The sequence below is a fragment of the Erythrolamprus reginae genome, chromosome 1 (assembly GCF_031021105.1).
Source record: "Erythrolamprus reginae isolate rEryReg1 chromosome 1, rEryReg1.hap1, whole genome shotgun sequence".
NCBI classification, from domain to species: domain Eukaryota; kingdom Metazoa; phylum Chordata; class Lepidosauria; order Squamata; family Dipsadidae; genus Erythrolamprus; species Erythrolamprus reginae.
Window position 1 is genome coordinate 110,328,698 of NC_091950.1, and position 14,419 is coordinate 110,343,116.

General features: G+C 40.6%; 1 long non-coding RNA gene across 1 annotated transcript; it reads right to left on the reverse strand.

Moving 5' to 3' along the window:
- Positions 1-7,161: 7,161 nt before the first annotated feature.
- LOC139157930 (uncharacterized) lies at positions 7,162-11,846 on the reverse strand. The gene is made up of 3 exons (XR_011557588.1): positions 11,669-11,846; positions 11,338-11,532; positions 7,162-7,320 (listed from the first exon to the last, which is right to left on the reverse strand). It is a non-coding gene; the product is annotated as an uncharacterized lncRNA (long non-coding RNA).
- Between the last annotated feature and the right edge of the window lie 2,573 nt (positions 11,847-14,419).

Consider the following 14,419-nt stretch of genomic DNA (forward strand, 5'->3'; position numbering starts at 1 on the left):
ATACTGCTACAGTAGATTGGTTTTAGTGCTGGAAGCCATTTCTCCCCCTCCTACACACAATTATAGTTTAGAGCAATTCTAGGATCCAAGCATTGCTAAAATGGCAAATGACGACTAAGCTCTCAATGCAGCTATGTTATTGACTTGGAAATACTAAGTCACGCTCCCAAGATTCTGTTGAAAATGACTCAGAATTACTGACAGAAGAGAATCTTGCAATGCATAATTTACGCCCCAAAATACCTTATCTTCAACCAGCACAATTCCTGCCCTTTGATAACTGCCGTATGTTTGTGGTTGATATTGCTCCTAGGATAAGAGTATACTGTATATTTGGGGTTCAAGTTGATCTGTATGAATAAACCGGTATTGTTGCACTTTAACATTTGTGTAATAAGATGCTAAAGGGTACAAGGCAGGATTACAATTCTACAACAACAACTACTACTACTAGTAGTAGTAGTAGTAGTAGTAGTAACAACAACAACAATAACAAAAATAACAGAGTTGGAAGAGACATTGGAAGTCTTCTAGTCCAACCCCCTGCTTAGGCAGGAAATCCTACTCTACTTCAGACAAATGGTTATCCAATGTCTTCTTAAACACTTCTAGTGTTGGAATATTCACAACTTTTGAGGCAAGCTGTTCCACTGATTAACTGTTCCAACTGTTAGGAAATTTTTCCTTAGTCCTGAGTTACTTCTCTTTTTATTTAGCTTCTACCCATTGCTTCTTGTTCTATCCTCAGGTGCTTTGGAGAATAGGTTGACTCCCTCTTCTTTGTGGCAACACCTGAGATATTGGAATACTACTATCATTTCTACCCTGGTCCTTCTTTTAATTAAACTAGACATACCCAGTTCCTGCGACCATTCTTCATATGTTTTAGCCTCTAGTCTTCTCTTCAGTTTTAGCCTTTGTTGCTCTTCTCTGTACACTTTCTAGAATCTCAACATCCTTTTTGCATTGTGGCAACCAAAACTGAATGCAGTACTCCAAGTGTGGCCTTACCAAGGCCTTATAAAGTGGTATTAACACTTCATATGATCTTAAGTCTAATTCTAATTCTTAATTCTATCCCTCTGTTGATGCAGCCTAGAACTGCTGCTCCACACTGCTGGTTCATACTGCTGCTCCACACTGCTGGTTCATATTTAAATAGTTGTCCACTAGGACTCCAAGATTCCTCTCACATTTACTGTTCAGCAATGTACCACATATTTATTTATTTATTTATTTATTTGTTTGTTTGTTTGTTTGTTTGTTTGTATATCTATATATATTTACCTATCTATCTATCTATCTACCTATCTATCTACCTATCTATCTATCTATCTATCTATCTATCTATCTATCTATCTATCTATCTATCTATCTATCTTTTATTTATTTATTTATTGGATGTATATGCCACCCCTCTCCAAGAGCTCGGGGTGGCATATACTGTACCTATGGATTTTGTTTTTCTTGCCTAAATGTAACTTTACTTTTTCACCATCAAATTTCATTTTGTTTGATAGCTCCCAATGTTCAAGTTTGTCAAGATCCTTCTGTATTTTGCACCTATCTTCTGGAGTGTTGGCTATTCCTGCCAGTTTGGTGTAATCTGCAAATTTGATGAGTTCCCCATCTATCCCCTCTTCCAAGTCATTGATGAAGATGTTGAAGAGTACTAGGCCTAAAACAGAGCCTTGGGGTACTCCGCTACATACATCCCTCCATATAGATGCAGTTCCATTGAGCACTACGTGTCAAGTGCAGTTGGTTAGCCACTTTTGAATCCATCTGGTGGTGTTGATGTCCATCCTACATTTTTCAACTTTATCTAGTAGTAGGTTATGGTCTACTTTGACACATGCCTTACTGAAGTCCAAGTAAACCATATCGACAACATTCCTCTGGTCCACTAATTTTGTTACTTTGTCAAAGAATGCAGTAAGCTTAGTCCAGCATGATCTGCTTTTGACAAACCCATGTTGGCTTTTTTTTCCCTTTCAAGATGGGCCATTCACTTGCTCTGTCATACCTTAGTTCTCCATTTTCTCAACCAGTGGGCTCTAAGCATTATATATTCTGTCTGCATTATTATTATTATTATTATTATTATTATTATTATTAATTAGATTTGTATGCCGCACCTCTCCGTAGACTCGGGGCGGCTCACAACACAATAAAAACAGTTCATGACAAATCTAATAATTTACAATTTAAAATATTTAAAAAAAACCCCATTATTAAGCATACATACATATAAACATACCATACATAAATTGTATAGGCCCGGGGGAGATATCTCAGTTCCCCCATGCCTGACGACAAAGGTGGGTTTTGAGGAGTTTACGAAAGGCAAGGAGGGTAGGGGCAGTTCTAATCTCTTGGGGGAGCTGGTTCCAGAGAGTCGGGGCCGCCACAGAGAAGGCTCTTTCCCTGGGGCCCACAAACCGACATTGTTTAGTTGATGGGACCCGGAGAAGGCCCACATCTTTGACTGCAGTTTGGGATTCTGTTGATTAGAGTGATTTCCTGAACTTTGTTTTGTAAATATGCAAATTTGGAATGTGCACTTTTGGCATGGATTTTCTTATTTAAGTTTCTAAGCTTTAAAAAAAACCTTGTTGTTCATGTTTTCCTTAAAATTGTGTATATATGTTTGTGTGTATTTATGTTTATATATGTATATATGTGTGTGTTTATGTGTGTGTATGTATGTACACACACACACACATACACATCTATCTCCTCTTCTATACTGAAAGTTTTAAGAAGATGTTGGGCAAACATTTGTGTGAAATAGTGAAGCGTTTCCTGCCTAAGCAGAAGTTTGGACTAGAAGACCTCCAAGATCCCTTCCAATCAGGTGACTCTGGACCTTTATTTCTCTCTGAATCTCATAGAATTACTGTGAGGAGAATTATCTGCTCACCCTCTAAGTGTTTTGACTGGTAGTACTTTGATATCTGTATCCTGTATCTCTTTCTCTCTGATACAGTCAGAAATTCCTTTCACAAATAAGGTCATCTAGCTTACTCTGTTCACACAACTGAAGATGATGGAGCAAATAGATTGATGTTAAGTAATGATGTGTGACATTAAAGTGTTTCTGTGTTTGAGGAAATCAAAGCAATGCAACAGAAGAGATGAAATGATGCTATTCATAAAAGTCAAAATGCCCCTAAAAGATAATGTCATTCAAAAACATGTAAAGGCGAGTTTAAGTGATAAGTGAAAATATACAATGCATCAGGCGGCAGAAGAGTTTAATACTGAATTGTTGTAGTTTATTTAAAGAAATGACCTGATATTTCTGTACTGAAAATCATAGTCTTGAGAGAGCTGTAGTCCAATGAAACTATAAATATTCCAAGTTGGAAGATAAATGGCTTTTTATTAATCCAAGAAAGTGGAAAGAAAGAAAGAAACCTACATAGCATTATAGTTTAATAGCAGTATGCTACTACTAGAAAAATGTGGGTTCAGAGTCCAAATTTAAACTCAATCAATTTCCATTTCTAAGGAACATAGGAGTGAAGGCAATATATTTTACAGAGTAAATTTTCAAAATCAAATCTCCAACCAATTGCATTATGAGGGGTGTTAGAATGTCTAGGTAATATAACAAACCTTCAACAAACTTTAAGCAGAGTAAATATAGCAATGTGGGTTGGTTAGTCAATGAATCAGACTTAGTATAAAATAGAACAATATTATTATATGCAAATAGGCAAATAAACAATAGTAGTTATACAGTCCAAATATCATACACATATAATCCTAATAATGGTATACAAACCGGATTATCACACACAGCAAAATATACACACAGCAAATATAAACCTCTCTAGTATAAACTCCCCGAAGAGGAACATTGATGGCTCCCTCTTTTGGCCAACCAGCAAATGACTTTTAAAGGTACAGTCATCAACTTACATTGTTAGCTTCTGTATTGCAACACCCAACATAATTACATACAGTATACTAACAAGGGGCTTTACAGGACTTAAGGCTTATTTACTCAAAATAGGACATGAAAAACATATTTACTGCTTTGTTTGTCCTGATTCTACCAGTTAAGCCTTGCATTGCATTGGATCCAGCCCCCCTTTTCTGTCTTACACTTAGATATTTGGTGGAGAAACACAGTTTCATACTGTGACAGTTTGAATAATTAAAAAGAGCACTAAATTGATACAGCAAATTATTTGTTTTTATTTCTCTCTAGATTGTTTGAATTTTTGCAATCCAGATGTGATTAATTCAATTTGCTTTCTAGAAAAAAGAACTTGATGGATATAATAATAATAATAATAATAATAATAATAATAATAATAATAATTTATTGCATTTGTATGCCGCCCCTCTCCGCAGACTCGGGGCGGCTAACAACAATAATAGACACAACATGTACAATCCAATAATAAAAAACAACTAAAAACCCCTATTATAAAACCAAACATACACACAAACATACCATGCATAACTTGTAATGGCCTAGGGGGAAGAGCTATCTCAACTTCCCCATGCCTGGCAGTATAAATGAGTCTTGAGTAGTTTACAAAAGATAGGGAGGGTGGGGGCAGTTCTAATCTCCGGGGGGAGTTGGTTCCAGGGGGCCGGGGCTGCCACAGAGAAGGCTCTTCCCCTGGGGCCCGCCAAATGACATTGTTTGGTCGATGGGACCCAGAGAAGGCCAACTCTATGGGACCTTATTGGTCGCTGGGATTCGTACAGAAAAGAAAGGTGCAATATATATGAGAATTATTACTAATAATGAATTATTGGCCGGAAGAATAAGTAGAAAGGTTATTTACAAAGTTGGGATAATAATGCAGATAATAATATCTGCATATACTAAACAGTTATCAAGGACTTACACAGAAATCCAAATACTATGTTGCATCTCCATGTATTCTTCCCTGACATGGAAGCAGTGAATTGGTACTGAATAATAATTCTTGAAGTGTCTGGAATATAGATATATGCCACAGCCCAAAGGAAGTGAGAAAGAGGAGAATCATTTCAAAACCCACTGTAATAAAAACATGTAGTGTGATTGAAAGCTATGGGACAGGCATCAAGAGGAGAAATTTAAAAATGCATGAGAAAATTGACTGGAAGGGATGGTGCTACTGTCAGGGCAATATGTTTTCTTTGTTTCTTGTAACATATATTCAATGGAATGAATGCAAGTCTTAGTGGCTGTATCAGTAGAGCCCCACGTATGCATGCAATATACAATATAAGTCTTTTCTCCCCCTTTTGATCCACCTATCTCCAATATCATAACGCTGAACCCATTTTAGTTACATGTATGAAACAAGGGGAAGGGTGCTGTGAGAAGTCACATCTATGACTATTCTCACAATACAAAGTATCCATAATTCCATAAGGTATGATAAAACAGAAGTGTGATTGGTTTTCATTGGCCTTTGTAGTGAAATGAGGCTGGTTCTATAGGATGACATGTTGGGGTGAACCACGTCTTCTCCCCAAAATCCTTTGGAACTGTCCAAATTTTAGGACCACTCTGCTTACAGGCTGAAGCAGTTTGCTAGATACTTCAGTCACCACATCCCCTGTTGGTGAGCAACAGATAGGAATCCCATTAGAGATCCCATTATCTGAGGGCCTTATTGGTATATAATAGGGAAATTGTTAAATTAAAATTCTATAGCACCACCTAGTAGCCTAGTAGGAGACATTCGAGTACGGAAATTAACTCCCTCTTCCTTTGGGATAAGATTAGTTACTCAAAGAAAAATGAAAATTAAATTAAGGGGAAAGAAGAGGATATTTATCCTCCCTTGGAATTGTAAAGATTCAATGTGGAAAACGTTCAGTTGTAAAGACATATATACTGCTAACTATGGATGGCATCTCTAGAAACCAGAAGACCCTGAGCAAAACACAAGGTGGCACTGATTTGTTAATAATCCAGACCTGCTCTCATCAGATGACAGAACTATGTTTATATTTTACTTTATTTTGATTTCTCATGTAAAAGGCTAGCTGATTCAGATATGAATCAAGCTTACTAACAAATTAGCCATACGTTCCTGAACCTTAGCTGAATTATGTTCAGAAATTATAAGTGTAGTGTAGCAAGCATTAATTCTGGATGTTCATCTGAAATGTATGGATACCCATCAACACAACATGTTTTACTGCCTGTTTTGGGGTAAAGGTTGCCATAGTTACTCAAACAGCAATAGGAGGCAATCGATAAAATATACAAACCAGGTGTGGACTTATTATATTCAAAATAAGATTAACTTCTGAATCAATTAATGCAGTGACTATCATGGAGTTGCATCAACACCTGCACATTCTGTAACTATAGCAACCCTGGCCAGGTTGATCTCAAATCTATAAGGAACTTATTTTTAAAGAATAAGCATTTATTTTCAGACTTTTGTACAGTGAAAGAATGATGGGCTTATTAGTGAAGGTTTTGTTTGACAGCAATCTTTACAGTTAGCAGTTATATCTTGTCAATTTAATCAGAAATCCTTTTTCTTTGTCAATTTAAAACATATTCATAAAACTCTGATACTATTGATATTCTATATTCATTTGTAACTTATTCATTCATATTTTCAATCCTGTACATAATCTGACCACTCAGCATTGTGAAATAAATAAATAAATTAATGAATGAATGAATGAATGAATAAATAAATAAATAAATAAATAATCAATCAATCTGGATTCTTTCTTAGGATTAAAGAATACCAAACCATTTACACAAAGGTGTATTTCATATGATTCTGGTGTATCTCAACAAACCTAGTAAGTTGGCCAATTTCCCCCATAATCATGTCTCTGCTAAGCGTAATGGGAGTTGTAGCCCAGTACATTGTGAGGTTGGTGAAAGGTTGGCTTGCAGAATCTTGATTTTAAAGGGGAAAGAAGAGAATATTTACCTTCTTTGCTCTGCATAAGCTTGGACCTCAGGATCATGCCTATTTGACTCAGGATCCTGCCTATCTCTCTAATTTAACAATTATTAGGACCAGGGCAAATCAAGGCTTTTGACTTTGCAGGAGGCATTCCTTTCTGTTAAATCCTGTAACTTCTGTAATGTTCTATAATGTTCTGTATCTGGGTTAACTAGTTAAACAAGAGTTGTTAAGCAGAATTGAAAGAAACCATAAGCATTGTTTACCTGCTTCCTATTGGCTGCTCTAGAGGGCGCCAAAATGGAAGAGCTGTCAGCCGCCGGCTGTTGCTGAGGGAAAGTCTTTAAATAGCCGAGCTTCTGGTCTTACGCGCTTCTTCTGTAACTCGCGTATAGAGTGAAAGTGTTTTCCGCTCGCTCAGAGCCTGTAGAGAAATAAAGAGAGTTTATTTGGAAACCGTTTTTCTCGGTCATTTCATTGGCGACGAGGGTCTTAGCGGTGATTTTTTTTTTTTAGGAAAAAATCAATATGTCGACCCCTTCGCTGATTCAGCCTCCCGAGTTGTTTGACCCGGAACGGTCAACTTGGGCAGCCTATATGGCTAAATTTGAGATTTTCCTGGAAGCTGCCAGCCTACATACGGCTGAGGACAGCAGGAAACGCGCTCTATTTTTGAATTACTGCGGCACGCATATTTTTGAATTGGCTGGGACTTTAACTGATCCCGAACCACCTAATGCTGTACCTTGGGCTACTTTACAAGAAAAGTTGGCTGCCCATTTTAAACCAACTAAGCCGCCCATAGTTTATAGGCATCAATTTTCCCGTATGTCCCAATCGGATGGGGAATCTATTAACCAGTTCGCGACCAGACTCCGAACTATCCTAGCGAAATGTCAATTTGACAATCCGGAAGCCAGATTGACGGACGCCCTCATTTTTGGTATGCGAAACGTTACCATAAGGAACAAGTTATTGGCAACTGAGAGCTCCACATTGCAAGACGTGATTAAAGCTGCTCAGACAGCTGAGGTAGCTGAGGCTGCGGCAGCTGATTTAAAGTCCAATGACAAGCTGCAAACTGTATTTAAAATCACAGACTCTCAGCGTCCCTCGGCTCGCCGCCTACCTGAAGTTCAGCTCGCCGACTATGAAGACTACAATGACCACTGCTGCTACCTTCGAGGACCACCAGAACGTCAACCCAGGCCAACTTTTCCTGCCTGCGCCGGATGCAGAGGGCAACATCAACGGTCGCGCTGCCCCTTTAAGGACGCCTTCTGCTACAGATGCGAGAAGAGAGGCCACATCGCCGCCGCTTGCCGTGCTGCCTTGCCAGATGACAACTCTTCTCCACAAGGTCAACAGCCTTCCTTTCCTGCTCCCCGAGCCTACCGTCCTTTCCGGCCACAAGGACGGGGTTTTCGCCGGCCTTGGAATGCCAGAGGTAACCGCTTTTTCAGTGGTTCTACAGTTTACCCTCCTGCCCCTAATAAAATTGTTGTCCCCATCCTTCTAAACCATCAGCCGTGCCATATGGAATTGGACACAGGCTCGAAATATACACTGATGCCTTGGCATAAATTACATTTGTATATACCAAGTTTGGCACGGGACAGTTTGCAACCTTTGGACATTGCTATCAATGATTTCCAGGGTCACCCAATTAGGATTTTGGGTAAAACTAGGGTTCCTATCACCTTTAGAAATGTGAACCATGTTCTCCCTCTGTTAGTTGTAGACGGGGCTAATCATTCCCTTCTAGGGTTGGACTGGATGGCACCTTTGGGATTAGCGGTAACAGGTCTTAACAAATTGACATTTTCTACTGCCCCTGATTTTGTCACTGAATTTCCTGAGGTTTTCCGGGCTGGTCTGGGTACCTTTAAAGGACCTCCTATTTCTTTTTCTTTAGACCCTTCTGTTCCTCCCGTTCGATTAAAACCTCGCAGGGTACCTTTACCCTTGCTAACTAAGCTAGATGAACAATTAACAAAACTTCAAGCACAAGGTATATTAGTTCCAGTGGAACATGCACCCTGGGAAACCCCTATTGTAACCCCACTGAAGCCAGATGGCTCCCTACGAGTTTGTGCGGATTACAAATCCACTATTAATAAGGCGCTACAGCACAACTCCTATCCTATTCCAGTGGTGCAACAGCTGTTACACACCTTGGGGTCTGGGAAAATCTTCGCGAGGCTGGACCTTGCACAGGCTTACCAGCAATTAACAGTGGACGAAGCCACTGCCCTGTCACAGACTATTGTAACGCACAGGGGTGCTTTTAAGTGTACGCGCCTGCAATTTGGAGTGAGTGTTGCTCCTGGTATATTCCAGCGGTTAATGGAGCGTTTATTGGGGGGCCTGGCTGGGGTGGTCCCGTATTTCGACGACATTTTAATTTGTGGGGACAACCCTGCCCAGCTGCACAGTCGAATTCGACAGGTACTCACTAGATTGAGAGATAAGGGTCTACGTTTGAAACCAGAAAAATGTGTGTGGGGGACCCCTTCAGTCGAATTTTTGGGATTTCGTATTGATGCTGAGGGCATTCACCCCACGGAGGAAAAAGTTAGAGCAATTAAAGACGCCCCTGCCCCAACTTGTAAAGCAGAACTGCAAGCCTTTTTAGGGCTCTTAAATTTTTATGCTGTGTTTCTGCGACAGAAAGCCTCAGCAGCTGAACCCCTACATAAACTCCTCCATAAAGGGACAGAGTGGCATTGGGGTGAGAAGGAACAACGGGCGTTTTGCAGGGTGAAGGATCTTTTGTCGTCCCATAGCTTAGTAGTACAATATAGCTCAACCCTCCCTGTGAGGCTCACCTGCGACGCTTCTCCGTACGGTGTGGGCGGTGTGTTGGCCCATATTTTTCCAAACGGGCAGGAGGCTCCAATTGCCTATTTTTCTAGAACGCTATCTGGGGCTGAGCGCAATTACGCGCAGATTGACAAGGAAGCTCTGGCGCTGGTAGCCGGGGTGAAAAAATTTCATCATTATCTGCTTGGGAGACCTTTTCAGTTAGTAACAGACCACAAGCCTCTCTTGGGTCTGCTAGCCACCGGACGGCCAACTCCTCCCTTCATGTCTCCCCGTATGTCCAGATGGGCTATTTTCCTAGCCGCATATGACTACCAACTCATTCATAAAGGGGGCTCTGCTATTAATCACGCAGACGGCCTCAGTCGCTGTCCGTTGGGACAGAGAGTAGAAGACCCAGCACCCGCTGCAGAGGTACTCCTTATCGAATTAGATAAGTCTCCTGTGGTCACTGCCAGGCAGGTGGCATTGGAAACCAGGCAAGATAAGACTTTGAGCAGGATTTTGAATTACATTTTGAAAGGCTGGCCAACAAATGGGGACGATCCCTTAATAGGTGAATTTAAAACCAAGAGGCTAGAACTATCAGTTATGCATGATTGCATTCTCTGGGGGGAAAGAGTGGTTATCCCTACTGCCCTGAGACCGAGGGTTATGAAAATGCTACATGAAGGACACCCAGGGGTGGTGAGGATGAAGGCATTGGCAAGGGGGTATTTGTGGTGGCCCGGCTTGGATAAAGAAATTGAGAACTGGGTGGCAACATGTGGCCAGTGCCAAGAAACGCGGCCAGACCCGCCAAAAACCACCCCTGCACAGTGGGACAGTCCCCAAGGGCCATGGTCTAGGGTGCACATTGATCTGGCTGGACCAGTGGGGAATCATATGTTTTTAATCCTGATTGATGCGTATTCAAGGTGGCTGGAAATAGTGCCATTAACATCTACCACATCATCAGCGGTAATACATGTATTAAGGAAGTTATTTACAACACATGGGTGCCCGGACATATTAGTCTCGGACAACGGGCCCCAATTTACATCTAAACAATTTGAGGTGTTCCTAGCTGGGCTGGGGGTCCGGCATGCCCTTACCTCTCCCCACGCAGCGTGGTCTAATGGAGCAGCAGAACGTTATGTTAGAGTGGCCAAAGAGGCCATTAAGAGGTCAGCCCCAGGTGACATCCAGGAGAGATTAGACACGTTTTTGCTGACCCAACACATAACACCTAGTATGACCACTGGGAAAAGCCCTGCTGAGTTGCTAATGGGGAGGAGGTTAAGATCAACCCTGGATAGGCTGCACCCCTCCTATATCAAATTAAAACCGGACAATGTACTAATACCTGAACGTGCAGTGGCCGTGGGACAAAAGGTATATGTTAAAAATTTTGATACAGGGAAGCATTGGGAAAGTGGCATTGTGCAAGACCAAACAGGTCCCAAAACTTATATGGTGAAATTACTAGATGGCCGCCTCTGGAAAAGGCACATTGACCACATTAGGGGGAGAGTGGAGAAAATCGAGAGTGAAGGACATAAAGATAACACTCCTCCCCTCCCCACAGGGAATTTCGCAAGGACAAACAGGAACCCGGAACCAATTGATTGGGACTTACCTGGGGGAAATAGCCACTCCAGCGCTGCCTCAGCTCTGCCATCTCCTGGTCAGGGGAGCAACGCGTCTGCAGGACGAGAGGAACCATCTTCATCGGTGGACACACAAGTTATGGGCGACCCTCGACGGTCAGATCGGACTTCGCGAAGACCCCCTCACTTAGAAGACTTTGTTACTTACTTGACCGAATAAAAATCTGTAAAATCATCCAGAAGGGGGAGGGGTGTTAAATCCTGTAACTTCTGTAATGTTCTATAATGTTCTGTATCTGGGTTAACTAGTTAAACAAGAGTTGTTAAGCAGAATTGAAAGAAACCATAAGCATTGTTTACCTGCTTCCTATTGGCTGCTCTAGAGGGCGCCAAAATGGAAGAGCTGTCAGCCGCCGGCTGTTGCTGAGGGAAAGTCTTTAAATAGCCGAGCTTCTGGTCTTACGCGCTTCTTCTGTAACTCGCGTATAGAGTGAAAGTGTTTTCCGCTCGCTCAGAGCCTGTAGAGAAATAAAGAGAGTTTATTTGGAAACCGTTTTTCTCGGTCATTTCACTTTCCATAAAAGGATTTTTTCCCCTCTTCCTGCTTTATGAGGAACTAACTATTTCTGATTCAAATTCAGGAATGGCTAGGATGGGGAAATGAATCGATCCAGATCTAGCTTTGTTTAGAGAAAATTCTTCTTACACTTGTCAGATTTGTGGCACTGCCTCTTCCTTCCTATTTTCTTTGACAAATACTGGAAGAGGGTCCTGAACAACAGGTGCAGTTACTTATTCAGACTCCTGCAAATGCTGGTGGAGGCTGAAAAGAGGCTATAGGGATGGTGGTGGTTGTGGTGGGGACGACAAAATATAGTACTAAGCAAGGCCCCTGCATTGTTTCATTCTTAGAAGGGAGGTGGTGATTGGGTCATATTGCTTCACTATGCTAATGAAACTAAGTGCACATCCTTGAAGCTTTGCACATAGGTTTCAATTACTCAAATGTCTCTACATAATCAGGTTATTCAACTTCCCTAAGACACATATTTTGGCTCAACAATCCCACAACACTGTTGTCTAGGTAATGCATGCAATCAGACGTCTGTGTTTAAAGAAAATCACAGGCTTTGTTAGTAAAATCTCTCTTTTCATATAATTGCTATGAATTGTATTATACAAAATAAGTTTTTGTGATAAATTGTAAATAGCAAAGTGCAATTAACATCAGGTGAGTTGTGATAATATTCATTACTTGCCACATCACTTTGCAAAGAAAATCAAGTCCTTTTCATGTTCTGCTTTTATTTATACAATATTAATCAGTAGGTTTAGCAGGACACTCATAAGTCTGTGGTAGGAATTTTAACTGAGGATTTGGCTGTGTGAAGGGGCATGCATTCTGAATTTAGCCACCTTTATAATGCCTCCCCACTCTCTATCTCTCTCTATCTCTATCTCTCTACAGTATCTCTTTCTTTCTTTCTTTCTTTCTTTCCTTCCCTCCCTCCCATATTGGAAAGAGAGGAATCAAGTGACGCAGCCAAAGCAGCAGCCAATGGAAAGAAACATGGCACAACTTAGTGAGTCTATTCTGTCACAAATTTGAGTTTGCAAACCAGCTGCAGCAGACAGCAAACCAGTCAATCTGGTTTACAAACTGCAAACTGTAGCTACTGAATGAAGTTTGCAATTCAAAACAAATATTGTTCTGTGGTCTTGCTACATGTCAGTTTTTGTCACATGCAGTAGATATTCTGAGCTAAGTCTGATTACAAGCGGTGTGCCACAAGGGTCCTATTCCTCTGTTCTGGGTCCTATTTTTTCTAATATGTTTGTGAGTGACATAGGGGAAGGTTTGGTAGGGAAGGTTTGCCTATTTGCCAATGACTCTAAAGTGTGCAATAGGGTTAATATTCCTGGAGGCGTCTCTAATATGGCATACTATAATTATATTTAGCTTTACTAGATAAGTGGTCAAAGCAATGGAAAATGCAGTTTAATGTTTCCAAATGTAAAATAATGCACTTGGGGAAAATGAATCCTCAATCTGAGTATTGTATTAGCAGTTCTGTGTTAGCAAAAATTTCAGAAAAGAAGGATTTGGGGTAGTGATTTCTGACAGTCTCTAAATGGATGAACAGTGCAGTCAGGTGGTAGGAAAAGCAATTAGAATGCTTGGCTGCATAGCTAGAGGTATAACAAGCAGGACGAGGGAAATTGTGATCCTGCTGTATAGAGCACTGGTGAGACCGCATTTGGAATACTGTATTCAGCTCTGGAGACATCACCTTCAAAAAGATATTGATAAAATTGAATGGAACCAAAGACGGGCTATAAAATATGGTGGAAGGTCTTAAGCATTATCAGAAAAGACTTATTGAACTCAATCTGTATTGTCTGGAGGACAGAAGGGAAAGGGGGGACATGATGAAAACATTTAAATATGTTAAAGGATTAAATAAGGTTCAGGAAAAAAGTGTTTTTAATAGGAAAGTGAACACAAGAACAAGGGGGCGCAATATGAGGTTAGTTGGGAGAAAGATCAGAAGCAACGTGAGAAAATATTATTTTACTGAAAGAGTAGTAGATGCTTGGAACAAACTTCCAGCAGACGTGGTTGGTAAATCCACGGTAACTGAATTTAAACATGCCTGGGATAAACATATATCCATTCTAAGATAAAATATAGGAAATAGAAAAAGGGCAGACTAAATGGACCATGAGGTCTTTTTCTGCCATCAATCTTCTATGTTTCTATGTTTCTAGGTCATCCTCTAATAGAGAACTGCTATGTATTTATTCTTCAGCTTCAAATTCAACAGACTGACAATAAAATGTATTTGAACATTAATTATCTGTCCTGACTGCTTTTAATTTTTTTGTACAAGTGATTATGAATAAATAAAATAAATAAAGGGTCTCCTCCTGGCACCGGGGAAATCGAAACTTAACTCTCCTCCTGCGCTCTTCCCAACCCCCCCCCCATGATCTCTACCCCTCCCCGTCTCTATGACAACCAAGCGAAAGAATGCAGCAGCATAGCGAAGGTTGACACATACCTTCTGAGATTAGTTTCATGTAACTTTTGTCATCAGCTGAGATTCCTGT